Source organism: Pyxicephalus adspersus, chromosome 4 (genome assembly GCF_032062135.1).
Source record: "Pyxicephalus adspersus chromosome 4, UCB_Pads_2.0, whole genome shotgun sequence".
Classification (NCBI taxonomy): Eukaryota; Metazoa; Chordata; class Amphibia; order Anura; family Pyxicephalidae; genus Pyxicephalus; species Pyxicephalus adspersus.
The window spans coordinates 16760799-16767725 of record NC_092861.1 but is presented as its reverse complement, the minus strand read 5'-3'; positions in this window follow the sequence as shown (position 1 = coordinate 16767725).

Here is a 6927-nt window from a genome sequence, read left to right as displayed (position 1 = left end):
CCTTCACTTCCATTATGATCGTTCATTGTACATGGATCCGTCAGGACTGACGAGCGCTGTACATACACCAGATTCTCCTACCATATCAGCCCTAAAGCGATTATCGAATGAGAATCATATGACGTGTGCATAGCCCAAAGCTAGGTACACACTTGCAATGGTTCTTGTCCGATAATCGTCTCAGGGCTGATATCAGATGAGAATCTGAACTACCGTCCTGGCGTATCCACAGGCGATGGAAGACGAGCTAACGTAATAAAAATGAAGGGGGAGAGAGCACAGCGGGGTGCCGCTCTGTCGTTTCCCCCTCTCCCTTTTCCATAGAGCAGAATGTTGCAGTATGTACAGCACTCGTTCATGCATCCTGCAGTTATTAGTCATTGAAAGTCATGAAAGATCCTAATGTGTACATAGCCTTAGAAGGAGTTTTAAATATTCATTACAATAGGTGGCACATTTGGAGTACTGAAAAGAGGATCAAATTGCCTTTGACCATTGATCTTCCTCAAAGACCCTAAAACCACTTCACCTGTAAAGATCAAAACAACAATAAAATACCTCTTCAGCATTAAATAAAGCCAGATCGGTGAGGGAGTTTTCACTTAATTGGATAATTGTCCTTCAACACAATCAATTACTCAGTATTGTTAGATAATTGTTTGGCAAATTTGCATCCAACAATGAAAGATCGATGATACACAATGATTCTGGGGTGCAAGGAACAATGCATTCTGACATATTCATTAAGGATTATCTGTCATCCTCCATCCTGTACAAGTATACAAGTGGGCAATCAATCATCATGCAGGCAACCAGACGTGTGTCCAATAAACCTGCAATTATTACATGATCACATCAGTAGTCAGTACAGCTGTCTGTTGAGCTCTGTGAACAATCTACATATAGTATTGTGGGCTGATATGTAGTTCAGTGTGATCATTTGTTCATACCTTTGTTTTAAACACAATGATCTAAGACAGTGTTTCTCAATCAATGTTCCATGGAATCCTAATATCTCTTCAGAGGTTACTAGGGGTTCCTTGAGCAATAAGCAATTTGTGCCCCTCAATTTAACTAACACCAATTATTTTCTTGAATATCTGAGTTACATTTTCCCCACTGACCAGGAGTATAACATTTGGTTGTACAAAACAGGAAGGTTAATACATTAAAAAATAGAAGCTTATGACTGGAGGATATGTCAGTAAATAATTTATATTCTTCCTTTATTCATTCATTTAAATTGTACTTGTATGGCTTAAAAATCCCAAACAAGTGAGGTGCACTGTACTATATAAAGATACAAAGTTTTTTTTTCATAGGGAAGTATGAGGTACTGTGTGTAACAGAAAGGTATGAGGCACTATATAAACAGAAAGGTATGAGGCACTGTATTAAACAGAAAGGTATGAGGCACTGTATGAAGTAGAAAGGTATGAGGCACTGTATGAAATAAGATACTGTGTTCAGTACAGAACTTTGAGACACTTTGTATATTAAGGAGAGCCAATGCTTTCAGATTATTGGGTATAGGGTACTATATGTAATATATGGATAAAGCCTTCCATACCTGAAGGGAATAAGGGATCTCATTGTTGGATGGGCATACTAAACATCAGATTTTACCTTTTTGTGAATGCAGAATATCCCTGACCTTACCACCTGTGCATGCAGGAAATCATTGCATTCTGCAAATATAAGTACTGTTAAATTTAACATACATGTGTAATCACTGCTTCAGTACTTACTGGCACTGACCTGACATAGTACTATTGTAAATATAATCATGCAAGTCATTGTAATCACCATTTCATTATTTACTAGCACTGACTTGACACTTTCTTACATGCCATGACAAGGGCACTGGTAAAACCGGTTCAGAGAGGTCTTGGTGGTTTTTGCTCTAGAGAAGTGGCCTACTGATGGCCAATTACACCATGGCTGTGGTTATTCTTTATCTTCCCTCAGAACATTGTCTCAAACACTCACAAACTTTTAGGAGGCCCAAGCATGTTAGACTGTAAAATGGGGTCTGTTTAGAAAGGAGTTATTTTTTAAGAAATTTACCCAATAAAGCTCTCCAAGACTGGAGAAGATAAGCTATCATGTGAGAACCTGGTTGATGGTTGATCCAGAAAACTTTTGAAAGCATTTGCTATTAGTTGGCAAACGTTTTCAATCCTAGACCAGATTGATTCCAGGTTTGCTGGCTCACCTAGGTTCTTATTTGATCGTCAATCTTCTCCAATTTTGTAGAGCGATATTTAATCAGCCACCATAAATGGAGTGACATTAATATACTGCAGTGAAAAATGCAAGTGGGTAATTTTTTCATTGGTACACATCCATCATGACAGTGCTCAGATCCCCATATCTTTTGTTTGACAATCAAATACTTATTAGCCCTATATTTGGCCTGAATTAAATACCATGATTTGCCCTACCCCAATAGACTTCAATGGGGTTTATATCAAAATTCAAAACCAAACCCACAATCAATCCTTTGACAAATAATTCTCTGAACTTGAATTAGAACTCCCAAAGTCAACTTTGCTGAGATGCTCAGTCAGACAACACTAGGCTAGGTGATTCTTAAAAAATAAAACTGGTGTATGAAGTATAGCAATGGGGCTGATTTATTAAAGCTAAAGGCTGGAGAGGATACACTTCCATCAGTTAAGCTTGGTGATCCAGCAAACCTGTAATGGATCTGGTCTAGAGTTTAAAACATTTGCCAGCAAAAAGCAAGTTACTTTGAGAAAATCCAATCCAGGTTTGCTGGATCACTCTGATTCACTGATGAAAGTGTATCCTCTCCAGCCTTGAAGGGTTTTAATAAATTAGGGCCAATGAAGGAAAATTGTGACTTGCATGCATCTGAACATCATTTGTGGTTTGGTACTAATCCACTGCTGGACAGGTGACACTACGGTAGGAATTCAGCAGCAATGTTATAATATTATTCATCACTTAACTAAGAATGGCTATAACTGATAAACTGGTAGGATCACAAGGTAAGTCTGATGTCACAGAAGAGGGCATGAGAAAATGTGTGTTTTTTTTTTTTATGTGAACTCAAACTGTACAACAAATGATTTTGCCTGAAGCTATAAATCCTATTTATTAATACAATAATAATAATAAAAATAGAAATGTTTAAAATGTATTAACTTTGTCCTTCTATTTTAGTTATATAATTTTGTAAATTTGTATAGTGGAACACTGGGTATTGCATTATCTTGTGATCATTAAACAGCATTAAAGTTTTGCTTTGCATGCAATAACAATTTAAAGATATTGATCACAATGAATATGGCCATTGCTGTGGCTGTATCTCCTGTGTGGGTGAGGGAGACCTATAGGAAACTCATTTTGGGTGTTTTCTTTTAAATTCAAAGATCAAATGCTACATGTGGTAACATTTCCTTTATAAGGAGTGAAAACTCATTTCCTTTCATTACAGTGAACAATATGTCATCTTTGTTTCAGGACTTTAAAAGGTTTGAAAAACCAGTTCTTCGGGTATTCGATTTTGTACTAGTTTGGCTGTTTTACACAGCTAAATTGATGTTGCAAAAATGTTATTTCTGTTATAGATAGGATGTTCTGAAAACATTATGGAATTGGGGAGTCATATTATTCTTTACTATAATACCGTCTGGTATAAAAAAAAAAAAAAATACAGATACCTAAAAAAAAAACCTAAAACGGGGTTACAAAGCTGAGCTATACTCATTAGTGGGTGGTGGGCTTGTGCCATATTCAGCAAGTATATTTCCTGATTGTGGCACAGGCTTACCTGTGTGCAGATCCCATTCACCTGCCATTGCCATGTTCTAGGAAGCCACCATCGTCCCCAAATATTCTCTGGCTCCACCGAGATCCTCTTCAGCCATTGGATGTCCACTGATGATGTAACACTTGCACATGTGCAAGGGTTTTGTTGTCCCCGGTGGCTCTGTTGTAGCTGAGCTCTACCCTACATGGCAGTGCAGGGCGAAAACAAAAAGCCTCCAGGAGCCAGGGATTTATTTTTAGTTTTTCATGGATTTTTACTTGTATGTGATTAAATGGTTGGAATCAGCAAAGCTTCTTCTCATTTACTAAGCTAAGTGAAATATTCCTTGTAACTCACATATAGACCCCTTATGTAAATCAACCCCTCTACTACAATAATAAGAACTGTTAGTTGTCTCTTCAACCATTAGAACTGTTAGAGGTAATTGTTTCTTTACTCGTAAGATCTGTTGGTGGGTACTGTCTCTTCACTGTTGGAGTTCACAGTCTCTTCGCTTATGTAGCTAAATCCCTGTCCCAATAGGTTCAAAGGTGTAAAATTCTTAGATTTCTGAATAACTTTATTTTTAGGAATGACTTAATATTATAAGTAGTAATATTAAACAATAATAATATAGCACCAACATATTATGCAGTGCTGTACAATAAATAGAGGTTGCAAAAGCCAGATAGATAGAGGGCCCTGCCCTGAAGAGCTTACAATCTAAGAGGAAGGGGAAGTAGCACACAATGGGCCTGATGGTGATCCAGCAAACCTGAAATGGATTTCTTTAAAGTCAATTGCTTGCAAATGTTTTGAATCCTGGACCAGATCAATTCCAGGTTTCCAGGATCACCCAACTTCACTGATGAAAGTGTATCCTCTCCAGCCTTGCAGAGCTTAATAAATCAGGCCTGATAGGAGGGAGAATCAATCCATACTAAATACATTTTCAGCCTCCTTACACATGTAGGACTGAAATAACTTTCAATCAGAAGGTGGCACTATTGCACATTGTTCTCAATAAAATCTACAGGAATAAGCTGCAGAGATATTTTGCAAGTTTATTAAAATAAAAAAGTTGTTTTAGGGAAATACACATTTGGGAAATTACTTTTTTTTGCAATGCAGCAGATTGTTATATAAGTTTACAATTAGCTTGGCTTATACAGCACAGCAGCATCACACTCTAAATCGTTTCAGACTGAAAAAGGCAATTGCAAGTAGTTTTACCAGGAACAGATGTTAAAGTGGTAATAGACTCACTTGATAGATAGATGTGTGGACAGTGTTTTGTCTAGTTTGCTGATGTACTTGTCCTGCAGCTTGGCAATTTCTATTAAAATAAGAAAAAAGAGAGACTACAAATACAGGAGACTAAAATTGTCCAACAGCATAAAATGTAATTGGCTGAACTGTACAAGAGACAATTAATACAGACAGGTGTTTTACTACAAGAATTGAGAGATGTTCTAGTAATAGCAATAAAACCTGAGAGCATTGGTGCCAATAACTTTAAAAATAACTCTCAGCATTAATGTCAGTAACCACAATATTAACTCTTACATTGGGGGTCAATGGATGTGCTAATAACCTCCCTAAATTGCTGGTCATTGGCAATGCTGACGACCATTTCCATGCATTGGTAGTCAATGGTAGAATTGTTACCCCCCTTGACTGCAGTGGTGGTCAGTGACAATTGCTATGCCCTAACAATATGATCATTTTGGTCATTAAAGTGATCATGGGGTTACAAACCAATGTACAAGGCCAGGGCCCTTAAAGCAGACAACTCTGAAAACAAAAAGTTACCAAGTGGTAGTAAAGAATAAGTCCCTGGCTCTTGGTAGCTTTTTTTAAGCTCTATACTACATGGTGTATGCATCTCCTTAATGCAACATAAAAAGCAAATCCACTCCTTCCTCCAAAAATGACATCAATTTTAATCCTCTTCTTGAAGATGATAATAGTTATTCTGCATATAAAAAGTCTGTCCAGGGGGAGTCCTTCAAGTGAACAGCTACAGCAGCATTAGTGATACTTAATAGGTCCATTCAAACCTGTCCACCATAGTAGTGTTACCACATATCATATATCATACTGGCATGCTTTGCATTACAGTCCATTTAAATGCATGGGCTGCCAGTGATAATGCATATTAAAAAGAATCTGACATGGACTATATTTTTTTATACTATGCCATGCTGTAGAGCTTTAGCATGTTTTGTGATGCACTGCAATATATCTGTATTGGTTAATGCGTTAGGGTGCCTTTGACAAAGAATGACATTGCAGCATACTAACATGGGTTATGGTAATGCATGTGTTATTGTGCCCATTCCTGCAATACTTTGATGTAAATAGGTCTTAAAAATATACAAACAAACTGATTTATTCAACTGCAAATGTGAAAAATGAGAACCTGGCAGTGTTGGAAATGATTATGGTCATTCTCTTTATGAATCCTTCCAAAGGCCTGTGCAGGGGAGCGCTTCCACTGAATAGGTACAGCAGTGTCATTGTAGGGTAACACCGATGCAATGTTACAGTTTGTGCTTTTAAAAAATGTGACTTTTATATGAATGGACAATGGGTGAGTTAAGGATATCAATATTTACATGAACACATACCAAACAAGGATACTGCAGCTCCAGGCTTAGACGTGCCAACTGGCACGAGGACTCCAGTACCTGAATATGAGCTGGATCATGCTTTATTTACACCAGGTGTACCAGTCAGTACTCGAAATGGCAGCTTAGGAGAGAAGAAGAGTTTACAAGAATTAAAGATATTGCTGCATTACACAAAAGGGTAAGTGTGTACATTAAATTTGTTGTTGCTGGTTTGATGTTTAGTTCTGCTATAGATGAGAAGCCAGCATGCCATGGACAGAGGCTGCATGCCCTTCCCCAAACTAAAACTTGCTGGGGCAGAAAAACATTCCCAAATCAGCTACACATTCAATGTCCATATACCAGACCAGCACTTTAGCTGCCCCTTCCTCCAAATAAAAAGACCTGGGCATGTCCCACAGCAACATTTTACCACTTGCAATGACAAATGTTTATACAATTTCTCTTGTTAAATATTGTTTACAGATTAGCATTTATGGATTTTTTTTTGTTGCTTAATTTTTTTAATTTTTCTTT